Source organism: Zootermopsis nevadensis, unplaced genomic scaffold, assembly GCF_977971745.1.
Source record: "Zootermopsis nevadensis isolate Lab colony 2312 unplaced genomic scaffold, Znev_1.0 Znev_ptg000028l, whole genome shotgun sequence".
NCBI lineage: Eukaryota > Metazoa > Arthropoda > Insecta > Blattodea > Termopsidae > Zootermopsis > Zootermopsis nevadensis.
In genome coordinates this window covers 20,485,532-20,506,269 of record NW_028259160.1, presented here as the reverse complement: position 1 = coordinate 20,506,269, position 20,738 = coordinate 20,485,532, and the positions used below count along the sequence as shown (strand labels likewise).

General features: G+C 38.7%; 1 protein-coding gene across 1 annotated transcript in view; it reads right to left on the bottom strand.

Annotated features, from left to right (window-relative positions):
• The window catches only part of LOC110831703 (dopamine receptor 1), a 355,076-nt gene that overhangs the window by 311,270 nt on the left and 23,068 nt on the right, over positions 1-20,738 (bottom strand). The window lies entirely within an intron of this gene.

The window sequence follows — 20,738 nt, the reverse complement described above, 5'->3', positions numbered from 1 at the left end:
TTAATTACAACGTTTGTGTATAGACTGTGAAAATAAATATATATTCATTACCTTGTTCAAAAGAGCCCGCCACTGGTCTCTACCCTCAGCCAGATGAATCCAGTCCGTACCACCCCATCCTATTTTTTCTATCTACATAACCACTAAGGAAAAAATAATTGTTAATTTTTATGTGTAAGAATCTTGATTTCGAGTATACAATATTTCGCCTACACCAGAAACATGTTACCTAATCATTTCTTTTTCTTATAATATCCCATTTTGGGTCACGTTCCTTAAAATCAAGGACTTAACGGAAGGGTGTTAAATTTCGGATATGCAGAGGAGAAGGAAATAGAACAAAGGGGGGGAGGAATGGAGGGGGTGGACAGGCAAATAGCAATGTAGTCTATGTAATTATGTAAAGGGCGAACTTAAATACATTATTGCGGGGGTGGGGGGAGGGGGTAAAAATTTAGCCGGACTGCCCTGATCCGAAGCCATTAGCTTCGCAAGTTGATCCGATCCAGATGAGAAATGAAGCCGACGAGACAGGAAGATGGACTCTAATGAGAATTAATGGGGGTCTCACTGTCAGCTAAGAACATCGGGGCAATGAATTGATACACGAGGTATCGCTACAGAGTTTACGAGATTATCTGCATCAGCAACGAATCGCTTCTGGTAAGTGTTGGGCGTATGATGTCTGGGGTTTATAACAGTTCAGCTGCAAGGTATTTTCGGTCCTCTTTGGCATATCAAGGATTAATGCGAGTCCAAAAGACACAGGCGAATTCAGTCTGCAGTCTCAAATCTTACAGACCTTCCTTAAATACATTATAATTATAATGCCCGAACTATAGCTAGACGTTCAAATATGTTCTCGTCCATTCAAATTTCAGATTAAAATTGTGTTCGCATTTCTAATTGCCTTCATTCCTGCTAGTGCCCTGCATATATCACTCATATTACGAAAGTAAATTAAATTTCTTGAAGAGTAAAAGCCATGAAATCAAGTGATATTAGCAACTTTAACGGCGAATGAATGTTATAAAATCCTCTCGGCCGTTGAATCTTATCAATTCCTGAAGGTTTTTTCATTACGGGGGGGGGAGGAGGAAGGTATATTTCAGTTCGGCGGACGGGGTCTTTTTAAAATTATGCCCTACAACTGAATAAAACCACGTAAAACTAAGTAAGGTTAATTTGTATCTTATATGCGTCATGTTTGTGTTTGATTAAATATATTTATTTTGTACAGTCTATACAGAAACGTTTGAAGTTTAATGGTGTTGTAAAATGTTGTAATGGACATTATAAAAATAGTTCATAATAGACGACACAGAGACACAATAGAAAAATATCACATACAACGAACACACAAACAAAACACTGCATTAAATGATAACAACATCCACCTTAACAATCCCATCTTCAACGTCATACAGTTCCTTGACCCTACCCCATGAAACAACTTTCACTTATATATAAATAACCCTCAAACAACATACATACACCAGATACAGATTCTTTTCACCAGCCGTCAGACGCACGTTACTCTACACAACACCTCTTGGTATATTCCTCGTTTACTATTTTTAATATATATTTATACGATTATTTATTTATTTCCTATGTCAATTCATACTCATTCCAAGAAAATAATTAAACATTAATTCCACAGATAAATATAACGTCTGACTACAATAAGCAACTTACCATGAAAATGGAAAGCCACAAACAGAACTATGGATCATTATAATATATTGCATCAAATATTTAATAGTTTTTAAAATATTTAAATTGATAAAAACCTGAAGACGACGGTATTACCCGTCGAAACATGTCGTTTTAATAAAAGCGCTAAAAAAATATATAATGTAAAATCGTATTTACGATTAAGAGCGCTAATATAATATTTTACACAACAAAATGTTTTAATATTATATAATTTTTACAACACCATTAAACTTCAAACATTTGTGTATAGACTGTACAAAATAAATATATTTAATCAGTAAGGTTAGCCGAGCTGTTGGAAACGGCTTCACCTTAGTTAGAGGCATCTCCGGATTGCCTGCTGACATCAGCCTGCATCTGTTACAACTCGGTGACCTCAGTCAGCCCTCAGTCGACACAAATTCCTCCAAAGTTACTGAACTAAGGTTTACTCCTCATCAGCTAACTTTTAGTCGAGATTTACATGATCTACGAAGAAGTTAACTTTATCAATATTCAGTCCCTACCTGTGAAAATATACTTCTAATGTCTACTAATAAAACTATGTACATCAGTCCATGAGAACATGGCGGACAATTCGTGGAAGTGGGTTGCAACCGATGGACTATTCAGCGGAAGGATGCAAATCGAAGTGTTAAAAACACTTTTTTCTGACTATATATATTTATTTTTATTTTTGTATTACGATTCACGTGGCTAAAAGTCCCTCTACGGATTACACCATCACAGCCTTCCTATTTGAGTGAGGTAATTTTACGTTATTATATTTCGTACATTTTGCATAAATTATGGGATTTTTTATTAAATTTGACGTAAATGTTTTGCCACTCACAGCCACTTCACATTTTTGTATTTTTATTTCAAAACATCAGTAATACCAACATGGCGGGGCATCAGTACTTAATAGGGTGTTTCTAAAATATCGGAAGTTTGACGAGATGCATTATAGAGGGTAAACGTTGGACAGACACGAAGATTTGGTCCTTACGCCCGCCTCGCCAGGGATAGTCAAAATACAAATTTATTCTTAGGAAGATCTAAAACTGGGATCCGGCCTTTCCAATCGCAAACCATAAGCAACAAATAAACAAAAGTGAAATAACTAAATTATAATTCAGGGACATCGATCCTTCGTGAACACTCGCATTTTTAAAATTTCAAACGAACTCGGACACGCAATGAGCGAACGAGGTATTTGGAGACTCAGTATAAACCGTTTTGTAAGGAGACAGGGCGAAGACGTTGTAATGAAGAAATTATTAATGTAGTGTCCTAATTATCTCCTGAATTACCCAGTGTCATAAATTTAAAGTATAATTTTACGTTGCGGCGTATGCTAATCACTAGTGTACACATCAAACTGAATTAGATCTAAGCAGCACTTAGCTGCGTGTTTCTTCCAGAAGGAAGGCATCGCAAAATAACGGTGAAACACCCCTACAACTTAAAGCTGAGATAAACACATGCCCTAGATATATCCTCACCAGTAATCACTTCACATACACAAAACATCCAGTCTCTGTCACGAAAGCAGTTGGCTGTTTTTCCGCATTTATCCTCGCCGATGGCCGCAAGGGATAAGCCAGTCAGCGGAGCGGTTCGCTTGAAACCGTCGCTAGATATTCAGTAACGATAGGACACCAAGAGAGAAATACGTACATCTCTTCATCGACATAGTTCGTTGCCTTGAAGACGTACAACCTGGTATTTTGTGAAGGGTTTCATTAAACATTTGTTAAGTCTCTAGCTGCTGGAAGAATGTTTTACTAACGGAAGTTAGCAACGTCTCTGATATTGGCAAAAACAAAATATAATTTGTGAAAAAATCGATGCACGATGCTATTTAAGTGTAAAATGTAACCATTCCAGCTCACAGAAAACAATTCGTGCTGTAAACCTTCCGACGAAGTAGACCAGTGTCCAGTTTGAAGATAAATCCAGCCCGGAAGTCCCTGCCCAAATTCCCTGCGCAATTTTCTCAAGTAAATATTTCTATTGGCTGTAGATTCATTCGTGTTTGAGAGTTCTCGCTTCAGATGGGACGCGCCATGTGGCATTTATGTCTATTGGCTTTTCCGCAAATATGAAAAGACGGACTCAGCAGGGACGCAGATGGATGCTAAGACTACAATTCTGGCTCGCCAGAATGAAATATGCAAGGACTCTCGCATGTAGCATGTCGCCTGGGTGAGTTGAGCTTCCTCGAGAATGTTGATAATCTACAGCAGCATTCAACCCACTTCCTCAAGATAGCTTTGAAACTTCGCTTCATTAACTGCCAAATCACATACATCACGTAAATATCATAATAATTTATATTTCCTCATTAAAATCAGCTCCGACATACATTTCTAAAAAAAACTATCAAAGAACACATTAAATGGCGGTAATACTGTTGCAAGCCACGGTGGTCTAGCGGTTAGAACGCTGGCCTTGTAATCCTGGGGTCTCGGGTTCGATTCCCGGCGGTGCCCGAATTTATAACTTGTGTTGGGCAAGGCCGTGGTCTAGGCAACACGGAGTTTTCCTCCGTGGCATCCCAACAATTACTCCATTCACACACAGAAGAAGGCAATGGCAAACCACTTCTGGATCATCTGCCAAGAACGTATATGAACAGGTCCCAGTCCGAGAAAAGGATGGAAGGATCCTGTTCATATGGACCTGTCGTCAGACAGAACACTACATAAAAAATAATAAATACTGTTGCCATCTTTAAATTTTATACGGTCGCCATATTGATAGAAGTGAAGGGTATAATATTAAAGATACAAATGTGAGATGGCTTGTAACATCGTAGGCTTATACTTAGGATAATTAAACGACCCGTTCTTCAGTGTCTTTGGGACCTTGGACGAGGGATCGGCCCGTCGCAAGGCCTCTACCTGTACACAGGACAGCACAACACAGAAAAACATCCATGTCTTGAGTGGGATTCGAAACCACGGTCCCAGTGACCAAGTGGAATAAGGCCCACGCCTCAGACCACGTAACGGCTTCGTAGGCTTATACTCATATGTAATTTTACGTAAAATGCGTAAACTGTTTAACAATATCACGTTGGTTGGTCACATACGAGTCACGTGGTTAGGGGAGTTGTAAAATTATAGGGTCACAATGAGGCGGTATTTTCTGATAAGGAAACGAAACACAAATTTGTAATTTTTTTTAGTAACTTCAGAAACAAACTTAACCACTCAAACAACTTTAAAGGACTCCAGTTTTACTTTTTTTATTCCGGTAATTAGGGAGATGATTTTTCTTATTTTCTGTATTCATTTTTAATTTCCGACCTTCGGTCCCTTATGCCTGTCCTACCGATAATACTCAGTAGGAGGTACAAAAGCCTATTATAAAATACAGAACAGACAAAAGTGGCTTTTCACTTCGGTATCAATTACGATATGCGTTTTAGATTTCCCGTGAAAAGCACTTCGGGATTCTATGAATAAATTTGACTTGCTGACTGCATAACATTCGCCGACTTCTTCATAGACATCATTCAGGATAATGCTAACACAGTTACAAAGAAGTGTTTGCCGCGCGCAAGTCTTGTCGACATTTCGCAGATAAAAGGGGAATCTGAAATCAGTTGCAACGTTTCCTTCCGTAAGTGACAGGCTTATTATAAGCCTGTAGGTCACGTGACTGTCAAAACACTTTTTATTCCATTTTGTATCTTATATGCGTCATGTTTGTGTTTGATTAAATATATTTATTTTGTACAGTCTATACACAAACGTTTGAAGTTTATTGGTGTTGTAAAAATTATATAATATTAAAACATTTTATTGTGATATTTATACGATTATTTATTTATTTCCTATGTCAATTCATACTCATTCCAAGAAAATAATTAAACATTAATTCCACAGATAAATATAACGTCTGACTACAATAAACAACTTACCATGAAAATGGAAAGCTACAAACAGAACTACGGATCATTATAATATATTACATCAAATATCTAATAGTTTTTAAAATATTTTAAATTGATAAAAACCTGAAGACGACGGTATTATCCGTCGAAACATGTCGTTTTAATAAAAGCGCTAAAAAATATAATGTAAAATCGTATTTACGATTAAGAGCGCTAATATAATATTTTACACAATAAAATATTTTAATATTATATAATTTTTATAACACCAATAAACTTCAAACGTTTGTGTATAGACTGTACAAAATAAATATACTTTTTATTCCGTGCGTCAGATGAGACTCCCACGTGTTGTGTCAATATTTTCAGTCCTGATTAATGTAATCGTCATTACTGTCAAAATAAATCGCTTAAAATCAGGTAAGGAACAAGAAAATGAGTTGATGTCACTAACATGTTACAGAAGACCCACAAAAATACTATTCTGTATGGGACTGTATAAGGACCCAACATTTCCAAATTATTATGCACTTAATTCAACGAGAATGTATTATAAACTGGTCGAGTCCGTCCGTCCAGTCGATTTAACTCGAGAACCACTGGACGGATTTGAATTAAATTTGGTATGGAGGCTGTGCCATTCTGCACGACCTCGAAATCATGTCTCTGAATATCCTGCGAGAAGTGATAACAAAATGGTGGATGAGTAAAACCGTGAGGTGGACGCTGAAGTGCTGCAATCTTGTAGCCAAAATGGTAACTTCTGAATAAGATGGATTTATGCACGTTACAAAGAACGCACGAGGATATATTATTCCGGTATTGAATTCACATTCCGACCTTATTCGTCTCAAAATTTTCTGCACGAAAATATTGTTAACAGAACCTTCGTTTCTGTAAATAATCCCGACTTCTCGTGTCAAAAGTTGAATTTATCAGATAATTATCATTTTGTACAGGTGATCATTTATTGAAGATCCAGTCACTTGTCGATTGCCAAATAGATGGTTTTACAGGTTATATTATTTCAGGTATAAGACTGTGCATCAATAAAGCCACTGTGAGATTTTGCAGATTGTACGATTTAGTGATATAAATTTGGTGTCCGTTCCTCTAGAGCTCGCTTCGAAGCAGTTAACTTGGCTTCTTGTTAATCACTGCAATGTGGTTCCCCGAAGCACGTCAGTTGATAATTTTGAGTGAAATTTCCCTCATGGCTGGAAATACCAGTATCCCATTAAACGAGGAATATTGTATAGTTACGTTAAGTTTGCCATAATCGCTGATAAAGTGTGCCCTGTTCGGGGTCTACGTTTTTATCCTCGAAGTATTTCAAAATGATGGTTTCTCTACCGCTGCCAGTTGTAACCACTTCTGGGTCTCAAAGCCCCGTGTCCTCGTCTGCGAGCCACAGGACAAAATAAAAGTTCGTTTGTGGCACATTACATCGAAAAAATCACATTATCGGGGCTTTATAATCTTCACGGGGGTCAAGAAAGAATATTTAATTAAGATATATTTGACTCACATTGCAAATATTTAATTTCATTATCTCAAACTTTACTAAAACTGAAAGCTAAATAACATTTTATTTTAACAAATTAAACGGAAAAACACACAGACAAACTCAATTTTGTTGCCTACCGATAAGCTAAATCATAATTACATAACCAAAAACTCAATATCTTGGTGGCACTGCTAACAGGGGCTGAAGAAATTTGGCAGTGTTTTGTTTTTTGAAAAATATTATCCGAGAGTCTTTCATACGTTTGTCAAGATTTGGCTTTGGCGAAGAATAAACTTGGTATTTCATCGTACAGGAGAAAGACAAGTATTTTAAAACAAGTGGTCGGTGGTTAAAATTGAACCTAAGGAAGTGATTTATATTCTTTATTTAATATAAGCATAATTATCAATTAAATACAAAATTTTTAGGGTATGTGGTAGTCATATGTGAGACGAGAGATAAATACAAAAGTGTGATTAAGACATCTGAGGGGAGAAAGACTTTCGAAACGTTTGGGGTTTATTACTAAAATTCGATTTCTTATCACGTCACGGTGGTCTAGCGGTTAGAACGCTGGCCTTGTAATCCTGGGATCCCGGGTTCGATTCCCGGCGGTGCCCGAATTTTTAACTTGTGTTGGGCAAGTCCGTGGTCTAGGCAACACGGATCCGGTTCATAATGTCGCCAACCTCCAACCTCCTGTAAAGGAGACGGCGTAATAAAGAAGAAGAATGGAAGGAATTGGCCCGGGATATGTTGCAGAACGGACACTTGGACTCCATAAGAATGGAGAGTTTCTTGACTAATTAACAACGATCAGCTGTTGAGGAGACTTAGTGTTATGAAGACAGCGCTACAGCCATATGGAGAGCGCTGATGATCCACACAAGACATTTTAGATCTTGAAGTCAAGGCCTGAATTAACCTGGAACTTGGCCCACAATTTAATATAAGATTATATTTTCGTCAGTATTTTCATTGAAACAAAATTCAAGGTCATCTACGTCTTTTGCAAAGAACCAGAAATGTCACAAATGCAACAAATTTTATTCGGTTTCAAAAGAGAATAACAAACCATATCTGTTAATTTCAAATCAATAAATGCGAGTAACATATTGTTGAAGATGATTGTCTTCTGAGTTGTTGCACCGTGTAGTCTGGTAGACGTTTACCGACGTTTCAGAGGTGCTGCCACCATCATCAGGGCATCATCGCCCTGATGAAACGTTGGTTAACATCTACCAGACTACACAGCGCAACAACCCAGAAGACAGAAATCTTTAAACTAATGCATCGCCCTGATGATGGAGGCAGTATGACCTCTGAAACGTTGGTTAACATCGACCAGACTACACAGCGCAACAACCCAGAAGACAGAAATCTTCATACTCCGATGATGGAGGCAGTATGACCTCTGAAACGTTGGTTAACATCGACCAGACTACACAGCGCAACAACCCAGAAGACAGAAATCTTCATACTCTGATGATGGAGGCAGTATGACCTCTGAAACGTTGGTTAACATCGACCAGACCACACAGCGCAACAACCCAGAAGACAAAAATCTTCATACTCTGATGACGGAGGCAGTATGACCTCTGAAACGTTGGTTAACATCGACCAGACTACACAGCGCAACAACCCAGAAGACAGAAATCTTCATACTCTGATGATGGAGGCAGTATGACCTCTGAAACGTTGGTTAACATCGACCAGACTACACAGCGCAACAACCCAGAAGACAGAAATCTTCATAATCATCGTCCTGATGATGGAGGCAGTATGACCTCTGAAACGTTGGTTAACATCGACCAGACTACACAGCGCAACAACCCAGAAGACAGAAATCTTCATACTCTGATGATGGAGGCAGTATGACCTCTGTAACGTTGGTTAACATCGACCAGACTACACAGCGCAACAACCCAGAAGACAGAAATCTTCATAATCATCGTCCTGATGATGGAGGCAGTATGACCTCTGAAACGTTGGTTAACATCGACCAGACTACACAGCGCAACAACCCAGAAGACAGAAATCTTCATACTCTGATGATGGAGGCAGTATAACCTCTGAAACGTTGGTTAACATCGACCAGACTACACAGCGCAACAACCCAGAAGACAGAAATCTTCATACTCTGATGATGGAGGCAGTATGACCTCTGAAACGTCGGTAAACATCGACCAGACTACACAGCGCAACAACCCAGAAGACAGAAATCTTCATCGCCCTGATGATGGAGGCAGTATGACCTCAGAAACGTTGGTAAACATCGACCAGACTACACAGCGCAACAACCCAGAAGACAGAAATCTTCATCGCCCTGATGATGGAGGCAGTATGACCTCTGAAACGTCGGTAAACATCGACCAGACTACACAGCGCAACAACCCAGAAGACAGAAATCTTCATCGCCCTGATGATGGAGGCAGTATGACCTCAGAAACGTTGGTAAACATCGACCAGACTACACAGCGCAACAACCCAGAAGACAGAAATCTTCATCGCCCTGATGATGGAGGCAGTATGACCTCTGAAACGTCGGTAAACATCGACCAGACTACACAGCGCAACAACCCAGAAGACAGAAATCTTCAGACTCATCGCCCTGATGATGGAGGCAGTATGACCTCAGAAACGTTGGTAAACATCGACCAGACTACACAGCGCAACAACCCAGAAGACAGAAATCTTCAATATCACCGCCGTGAAAACATCAAATCCTACATTAGATATTCCTGATTGTCTCGATGTCTTTAAAAATTTTACATCTTATACACATAGCAACGTAAATATTGACTTTATTTTCAATTCATTAAGAGAAATATTTTAGCCGATGAGAATCGGACGAGATGCAAAGATGGTGATGACAGGAAAGTAACTACGTGTTTGGAAAGAGACACTCTTGAAATCCTTCTCGAATCCTGAATGTAAGTTTTAAAAAAAAAAACTCAATCAAGGTTTCAACCGTACTCTTGTACAGTCATTTTGATATCGCGTCCTCTCGAAACGGTAAAATTATTTTCCTTTTGGAAGATCTTTGCTGAGTCCTTTTCATGGTCGACCCTGAAGGCGGAGGAAGGAGTACCTTGCTTCAAAGAATGATTAGCATTCCTGAAATTTTCGATTCTGCAGCGATACGGCTAACCTAACCTAAACCATGAATCATCTGTCAGATGACTTGGTTGAGTATCGAATACGGCACTGCCCGAGTACGTCTACATTAAATTAGACGGTAAGATAATTATGAATTAAAAATGTAACACATGCGGAAAGAGTCGATGGCGATCTGCTTCGAGGTTATTACGAAAACTGGAAAACATATTTGCTGTGAAAACTGTTGACCGTGTGGATAATTGATCTCTAGAATCCTTGAAAATAACGCAGAGATATGAACGCGTCGGGTCATTCAGTTGGATTAACAAAATCCTCTAACACCTGGCACATTACTAAATCGATCAGTCTCAGATATCCTCACTACATTCGCCATCAAAACTCTTCACTGCAGCATTGAACTTCGAATTTATCAAAAACGTTCACTGAAACCTTTTTTTTTTTTTTTTTTCCTGAATCCTAAGTTATATGACGATAATTTCCGCATAGAGAGACCTTTTAATGACTTGGTGATTCACGGCGCGTCACATGCCAATTTCAGTTTACAGCTTCCTCCAACTAATTAGTAATCTTCCACAAACGAATATAGCAATACGTTTAAACGCCATCTTGAAAAGCATTAATTACCTTGAGGCGCAGGCTGGCAACTTCGTAATGAAGCGGGCGCCAGATGAATCTATTTATTCTCCTCTTGTCGGATTTAGTTCAGTGCTGGAACTTTAACGACGAACTAAAACTTGTGTACTGACTTTGTCGAGTCACAAACCGACTGATGTGGTTCTAGTGTGAAACAGAAATGGCATGTGAGATGTAAAGTGTCTCCGATCCTTAGGAACTTGGAGAGATTCGACTAGTTTTCTGAACGTCATAAGGAAAAGTCTAGATCTAGAGGCTAGAACAGTATACGTTCTATATATATATTTATTTTCACAGTCTATACACAAACGTTGTAATTAAATGTTGTTGTTAAAATTATATAATATTAAAACATTTATGTAGTATAAAATATTATATTTTGGCGTATTTTATCGTAAATACGATTTTACATTATTTAGCGCTTTTTTACGACATGTTTCGATGGATAAGACCTCATCTTCAGGTTTATATCAATTTTATAATATTTTATTTATTTTTTTTTTAATTATTTTAAAATTATTAGATATATATATATATATTTTTTTATGCAATGTATTATATTGATCTGTGGTTTGTTTGTAGATTTTCCATTTTCATGATGAGTTTATTTTCTGTGGAATTAATGTTTAATTATTATCATGAAAATGAGTATGGAATTGACATAGGAAATAAATAAATAGAAATATAAAATATTATAAAATTTATATAAACCTGAAGATGAGGTCTTATCCATCGAAACATGTCGTAAAAAAGCGCTAAATAATGTAAAATCGTATTTACGATAAAAAGCGCCAAAATATAATATTTTATACTACATAAATGTTTTAATATTATATAATTTTAACAACATCATTTAATTACAACGTTTGTGTATAGACTGTGAAAATAAATATATATTTAATCAACACAAACATGACGCATTTAAGCTACAAAGTATACGTTCTGTCAGTTTATTGCTAACAAGTTAAACTTATCCATTTATCCGTGCACCAAAAGACATTTCGTAATTAACAGGTTCTTGGAAGAGTTTAAAAAGCCTGATTCACTTCAAACGTTTCGTTTAACGCGAAATTTCTGGTATCAGGCCTCCAAAATCAAATAACACTATATTTGTCTGATATCGCCTCACAGTCTGACGTCATCACGAAACAAACAAATCCACTCGATGCGTAATTTTTACAGACGTTTAAAATCTCTCCGCATACAAAGAGTCACAGATCTAACTCCAGTGGTTAATTAGTCATCGCGTCAAACAGAAAGGTAAATTTGATAGTTATCTACCGTCACGTTGGGTATATTTCTTAAAGCCCAGTTGTCATCTACACTGTGAGGTCCGTGAAGTGTCTGCTTCAGAAAGGAAGTGGAGCGGTGGAACAGGAAGAGGTTTAATGAACGAATAGTTCCGCTTCTCGCCACGTAGTCATTACCATTGGTTGCATTATGCGTGGCGCTCATGCTGCTTCCTATGACAATCCGTTAATTGCTTCAAATTTAGTCAGCGGAAGGGCAGAGAACGTATTTAGACTCAACGCACAGGAAGGTATTCTTGCAATGCGAAATACTTTCGAAGTAAATTGTGATCGGCTTTTGAAGAAGGATTTGTAAAATGGAAAAGAACCGTGGAAAATAGTCTTCAGTTGATCGGAAAGTCATTATATGATGATTTGCATGAGGTGAAAACTACAATAGAATTAAATTTGTCGTAAATTACGTGGAAGATCAGATGACAGACTTTGCTTAACAAAACTGAGGTAAAAAAGAAAGAATTTGTTCTCAGATATTATTTATTAAAAAAATTTAAGGACGGTAGATTACGTTCTATTTTTATTATTTATTTAGTGTTCTGTCTGACGACAGGCCCATATGAACAGGATCCTTCCATCCTTTTCTCGGACTGGGACCTGTTCATATACGTTCTTGGCAGATGATCCAGAAGTGGTTTGCCATTGCCTTCTTCTGTGTGTGAATGGAGTAATTGTTGGGATGCCACGGAGAAACCGGGGAAGCCCCCGGAGGAAAACTCCGTGTTGCCTAGACCACGGCCTTGCCCAACACAAGTTATAAATTCGGGCACCGCCGGGAATCGAACCCGAGACCCCAGGATTACAAGGCCAGCGTTCTAACCACTAGACCACCTCATCTTATAATTATTTAGTGTTGTGTCTGACGACAGGTCCATATGAACAGGATCCTTCCATCTTTTTCTCGGACTGGGACCTGTTCATATACGTTCTTGGCAGATGATCCAGAAGTGGTTTGCCATTGCCTTCTTCTGTGTGTGAATGGAGTAATTGTTGGGATGCCACGGAGAAAAACTCCGTGTTGCCTAGACCACGGCCTTGCCCAACACAAGTTATAAATTCGGGCACCGCCGGGAATCGAAACCGAGACCCCAGGATTACAAGGCCAGCGTTCTAACCGCTAGACCACCGTTAACAAAAGTAATTGAGATGCACAAGTTATGGGTAAGATTACATTTTCGGCACTGTTATGTGTAGACGACTTTGTTAATTTATCATTTACAACTAAATGTTTAAAAATGTAATTCATTATGTTGTTATATATTATAAATTTCGTAATTAAATTGTATTTTTAGGGAAGGAGATAGGTTGAAGAAAAATGAGATAAAAATTATGTGTTATAGACCACTGAAAGTTGTAGAAGAAATAAAATACATACGAATAAATTCGAGTAGGATAAAATTATGGCGGAAAGCATTGGACTAAATTAATGGGAAAAATGAAACGAGGCTTTGGCAGCTTTTGACGTGTGCTTTCCGCGGATACGAGAGAAAAATGTTGAAGATTTTTGGAAAATATTTATGAGATGTGTGCTTCTAGACTGTTGTGTGATATAGAGATGTGGGGTTTTGGAGGAATTATGGAAAGAGGCTGATAAAACTCATCGGAGATTCTGAAAGAAAATATTAATGATATTTACTTAGATTTACAGCAAAGGCTTTTGCTGTATTGGATGTGGATGCAGGCAGTAGGAGGTCACGTTGAGGAAGACGGTAGTGAAGATTTAATAAGACTGTGTTATGAATGGCACATGGAGAATAAAAGTTGAAATATGGGCAAAAAAAACTAAGAGATGGAACATCCATTTTCTGATTAGCACACATCTCGAAAAGTCAACAAAAGGATATGAGTAGGTGGCATGAAGTAATTAAACAAAGATACAGAAAGAGAGGAAGGCGGAAGGCGTTTGCAAATACGAGGGAAAAGATTTTATTGAAAATTTTATTTTGAAATGAGATAAAGTGGGATGGGATAAAGAGTGTCGTACAGCACAAGTAAGCATAGGAACGGAATAGCAGCCTAAAGAATAAATGAGAACAGAGATACATTAGCAGGGATAAGAGGTTCGGGACACCATAACTAGAGGAGATTTATAACAAAATATTTCCAAAACAGAAATTTCTATGAACAAATTTTATGGAATAATGGCATATCATTAATCAGGATTAATCACAAATAGAACTGTTCTGAGGTCGATGATGTAAAATGTTCGTATTGGACACTTGGGGTTCCACGAAAATGTGTCCAACTTACAGAGGTGTCCAAGATAGAGGGAAAGAGAAATATCGATTGTGGTCTAATGACAATATAGTCTATTTACTTACATACACTAACTGCTGTAGGCTTACTTGAATTAAGAATTAATGACAACAGTATTATTAATAATCTTTTGAAGCCTATGTATGCATTGCACATTACACCCCGCCTCAATAATATTTTCTAAAGTTAATTCCACTAATTTTCGCTTCCCCATCGCAAAAACAAAAATTCCATTTCTGTTAACACAGTCTGAACTCAAATGCAAGCTCAGTACTGACGGAGTTAAGGCTGTGTCTTCTGCAATACTGTAGTCCAGTTAAGGATTCAGCAAAAGAATAGTTAAACACTTGCATTGCATTCCAATGATGGGTTCAACGTCCGTAAGACAATCCTCTAGAGAGGAGGCATTCATCAATCAGAAATTCAAAATAACAAAATATGTAACTGAAAAACTTTCCCTGAAAAGTATTGAAGCTAAGTGCATGAACCTGTCCACCTTACCTCGTACAACAAAAGGGGTGTCCAAGATATAGGGTATTGTGGACATGTAAAATTATAGGATATTCGCCGGATCCAATTAAATGTGTCCAATATAAAGGGGTGTCCAGGATATAGGGGTGTCCAACTTGAGAGTTTTTACTATATATATATATATATATATATATATATATATATATAAATGACAATTTTACATGTAAATAGTTCAGTAAAGTCAGCAAGATGTAACATGTAAGATGTGAAATTGAACTATGCGATAGGATAGGAGAAAACGTTAATCAAAGTAGATTTTAGAAACATGTGGACTGCAAACGTCAGGTGGCAAGCGGACACGATAATAAACATTATTATTATAATGTTATTAGGTTCCAATTGTGCCTCTTACAAGACCGGACATCGTTGGCGGAAGTTGTTCTTTGCAGCAAAGGGATATGTAGTTACATTTCAAATGTACATTCGTCTAGGTTGCAGTAACAGTAAGCCAATCATGTCACGTGTCTTGAACACTATGGAAACCATTTGGCAGACATCCAGTGGCAGAAGGAGGCAAACAATACAATGTGATGGCAAGACAAAACTAAAGAATCTTATGGCGTGACCTTGTGAAGAATCTCCTGTCAGCAGAGCGGACAAAAGACTTAATTTTGTTCTGTCTCGTTAGTTCATGACGGTCTCTCTACTAGTTAGGATGCGTCCGAATGCGTCATGGCAACGATTGTCGAGTCACCGTGCGGTCTACTTCTTATCGTGCTCAAAACTACCCCAATCTGATCGCACCTCTACCACACACAAATGTCTTCGTAATTACAACCAATCGCCCAGCAACAGGAGCAGAACGTCATATACAGGATTTTTATAAATTATCTTTACATATTTGCTCGTCTAGCGGTTAGAACGCTGGCCTTGTAATCCTGGGGGTCCCGGGTTCGATTCCCGGCGGTGCCCGAATTTATAACTTGTGTTGGGCAAGGCCGTGGTCTAGGCAACACGGAGTTTTCCTCCGTGGCATCCCAACAATTACTCCATTCACACACAGAAGAAGGCAATGGCGAACCACTTCTGGATCATCTGCCAAGAACGTATATGAACAGGTCCCAGTCCGAGAAAAGGATGGAAGGATCCTGTTCATATGGACCTGTCGTCAGACAGATCACTAAATAATAATAAGATGAGGTGGTCTAGCGGTTAGAACGCTGGCCTTGTAATCCTGGGGTCTCGGGTTCGATTCCCGGCGGTGCTCGAATTTATAACTTGTGTTGGGCAAGGCCGTGGTCTAGGCAACACGGAGTTTTCCTCCGTGGCATCCCAACAATTACTCCATTCACACACAGAAGAAGGCAATGGCAAACCACTTCTGGATCATCTGCCAAGAACGTATATGAACAGGTCCCAGTCCGAGAAAAGGATGGAAGGATCCTGTTCATATGGACCTGTCGTCAGACAGAACACTAAATAAATAATAATAATAATTTACTCGTCTACTAAACATTTTTCGAAAAGACGTAGATTTCTATCTGCGAGAGAAACTCTCAAAGTTTGTTCTCAACATTACACGCATTCAACAAGATAATTCTTATAACTGTGGACAAAGTTTCCGGCTGTAGCTCGTGTCAAATTACGTGGACTGCGGACAAAGATCCTGCGCATCCTTTCGACATTTTCTTCAGACACACGTGGACGCCATCCACTCACAGCTCTCGTGCAAAACTCCCCGTCTCATAAAACTCATTGTACCAGGCACGCATCGAAGATTCTGATGGCGCCATCTTGTGATACATCGTTCTGAAACATCTTTGGACCTGTGACGCTGAAGCAGTGCGTTCGAGTCTTTTCATGAAGGTTTTATTCACGAGTAAATATTTAAAGATAATTTATTTACGCCATACGCAAGAAATTCGTATAATTTCCTAGTTTATTTATTTCTAACTCCTTATACAAATACTCATGGTTTCTTGAACCACTCTATAATCTACGAGGTGCGATCGGAAAGTATCAAGACTGCGCGTATAAAAACCCGTACACTTATCTCAGGTATTAAATTCATTCATCACCCTCGAAGTAGTTCCCCTGGGAGTGAACACAACGATCCCAGCGCCGCTGCCAAGCCTGGAAGCATCCCTGGAAATCTTTCTTTGTCAGCCTGTCAAGCACCATCTGCGATTCTGCCTGAATCTCTTCTATCGTCTCAAATCTCCTTCCCTTTAGCTGAATTTTCATCTTTGGGAAGAGGAAGAAGTCACACGGAGTTGGAGTCGGTTCTTGCAAGATCTTTGAGCTCCTGACAAACGAGAAGTCGATTCTGCTTCTGGTCGTCAGACAGGATGCGTCGCATGTGGAGTTCTTCCTTTAGAATCAGCTGACAGGTCCCACAGCCTATCCCAACAATGTCGCACAAGTCGTTGATGGTACGACGTCGATCTTCGTAACATTTTCGGGCGTTGTGCTCGAAGATGGTCGTCCAGAACGCTCGTCATCATCGACAGAGGTTCGGCCATTTTTAAAACGTGAATGCCACACAAAAGTTTGTGCACGACCCATTGCGGACTCCCCAAATGCTTGCTTTAGCATTTCATAGGTTTTCGTAGCCGTTTTGGCGAGTCTTTGGCAAAATTTGATGCACACGCCATTCCGAAATCGCAGGAGGGTCGGTGTAATGCACTACCAAAACGCCCGTAACTAAGAAACAAATGCTAATTCGATGATGCCGGCTGGCACACTGATTCACTATGAATGTAGGCCGCATCCCCTAGCGGCAGAAGCTCGTACTACATCCGGTTCGCCCTCTATTAACACAGTCTAGAAACTTTCCGATCGCACCTCGTACTATATATTCAACGTCAAAGTAGCATCTGAAAATGTTTTTGTTACTCATTTTAGAGCTCGGGTAACTCCAGAATCTACTATTTCACAATTATGTTTGCAGAATAATGTTTTTTGATTCGTGCAGGGGCCCAAAAATTCGATATATATCCACCCCTTAACAAGCACACAAACAACATACCATATTTTCTTACAGAGTACAACGCGAGAAATGTAGATATCCCATAATACGGGTCCTATCCCATATTAACATTACGTAGTTATTAACCGGAAGTTCTAGCTGCTTTGGCCATAAATATGAATAAAGAGACCCGAATTCTTCAATCCCAGTGGCCATGAAATTATTCACTGTTCGTCAAAGTGATTAAGCATCATTATTATCAAAGTTATTTATCCGAACTAAGCTTTAACTTTCTCTATTCTAAATATTAATTAATTAAAATCTAATTAATTATCTATGTGGGTTATATTCACAGTAAAACAACGAGTTCAATAGCGAAGACTAATCTACAACTGAAAGGCCAGTGGGGAAAAAAATGTAATATTCTGGATATTAATAAGCCCTATTGTGCCATTATAGTACGCTTCAAATATTTGTGTAGTCAGTATGATATTTAAGAATCCAAATAACCTCTAATTCTGTATTTATTCCTATTTCATACACTGACTTAAATTACAGACATGCTACATGTTTGTTTGTGGCATAGAGGAGTTCATTACAGGATGATATTAAAATGAAAGTCCAGGTTTGATATGGCAGGCTCTGGACAAAGTCCATTGCCCATGTAAACACGATAACAAAATGTTAGGGTTTTATAAAAAGCAACGAATTTCTTGATCACGTGTGCGACTACCAGGCTTTCGAGAAAGATTTTTCTGCGTGTAATAATAACGTTTAAACGACATCCATGCAGACGGGACTTATTCAAAATAAATATTTATGCCAATTGAACAAAAATTTACTTGGATATTATCTATCGTCTAGTAATAAAACGTAAAAAACGTAAAACGACGTTTCGGAGATGGGGCTCTATCCCTATCTCCGGAGATAGGGATTAGCTCTATCTAGTGGGCCCAACTGAGTAGGAACCTGAAGACGGAGATAGAGCCCCATCTCCGAAACGTCGTTTTACGTTTTTTACGTTTTATTACTAGACGATGGATAATATCCAAGTAAATTTTTATTCAATTGACTCTTCACCATCGTCAAGAAGTTTTAGATTTGAAATATTTTTGCATTTCAGCAATTACTTTGCAAATAAATGGAAAGTTTCCCCCGCCACCAGGAACGTAAACAGATTATTTTCTAATCATATAAAATATACTATTGTATCTCCCTAACCTCAAAGACAAAAGGAATTTGTCTTCTGGATTGTAGCGCCATGTAGTCTGGTAGAAATTTACCGAAGTTTTAGAGGTCCTTGGTACGTCCATCAACAGGGCGAGGATGAAGGAAATCTGAAACGCTGGTAAACTTCGTACTCTCCGCCGTTAAAACCTCAAATCCTTCAAAAAGAATTTACTTTTTCCTCCTTCTTTTTCTGTTTTATCGTCGGCTTACACTGTAATTCAGGAGACGCAGTTCTTTGAAAAAGTCCACCAAAATCCTCGGTTTATCTGATATATTTTTTTTGGCTGTAGTGGCTTTCCGAAAAATATTTGAACTCTCTTGTGTAGGAGGTGGAACGTATGAAGTGAGGTTATGTTTAAAGTAACGCAGAAATCAACGGTAAATCTTAGTAAGACATCCGATATCGGGGACAGGATTCGAATACGGACTCTCCAGATAACGAAAGGTATACCGAGTTTTGTTACAGTTTCATGGCTCATGTAATCGACTGAAAGTGTCATATCGATTCTCTTCAGATGCCCTGGTCAGCGTGAACTTCTATTTTTTACGAACTTTGGACGGAGGTCCTGCCTGTAACAAGACGCAAGGCCTGGTTCTATTGTTCACGAGCACACACACGTGTTCAAGAGTGTCGCAAGACAGATGTCACCACCTTTGTAAGCACAGAAGAAACATAGCGTGTCTGCCCGAGACAGAGCATCCCTCTTGTTCTACAGTCCCGGCTCTCAAGACACCTTTCAACGTCTTGTTCGTGCGAAAACGTTATAAATCGCAACATCTCTGTCAATACCAAACGCTGACATATGACACAACTTAATGATTACAATTCTTTCTTATCAAGACACTCCCAGAAGGTATTCAAAAGAAAGAAAGCTAGACATTCTAACAGTAAAATTACAATTAGACATTTCCCTTCATTCCACTTCTGATTTATATTAAGTCGGAGGAAAATTTCTAGAATATAATAACAATAATTTTAGAATTCTAATTTAGAACATTAACAATTAATTTATGAACATTAAGTTCAGTCGTAGAATAAAATGTTACTGGGGGCTTATCGGCGTAGCCATTAATAAAACACAACGCATTTGAAGGGTCATGGGAGGTAGCCTGCGTGACACATTATGATATCACCCAGGTATTTACACGTAAGGATTGAGGAAAATCACAACAAACATCAGTCACTATACTCCGTCTGCGAGGAGCAGAAGCACGGACCATTCGACCTCCAGAAATCCGTTTCTGCTACTCGTCTCCTTGTGCCTGCTTAATGCAATATCCTGGATTCATTATCATCGTCTTTACAAGAGCCTGCTGATGGAAGGGAGCATGGGCCTCGCGAATACAATCCCCTCTCTCCCTCTCTCTCTATTAAAGGACTACGTTTGTTTTCTCCAAACTTCTGTGCCTTTTGTACATTCCCGTCAACCTTGATCGAAACCTTAGATGTATTTCTCACCTTCCCAGAGCGTGCTAGATGTTTCTTTCATTCGCTGTGTGTAATATCTGGTGAACACTTGAAGCTACCCGTCCTCAGACACCCACAGTAATTTCCGGTAATTTGACAGACCAAAATCAACACCCATACAAAACAACAAGCCTAGCGACGGAAATACAAAAGATGTTCAACTTCACGGCAACAAGCTT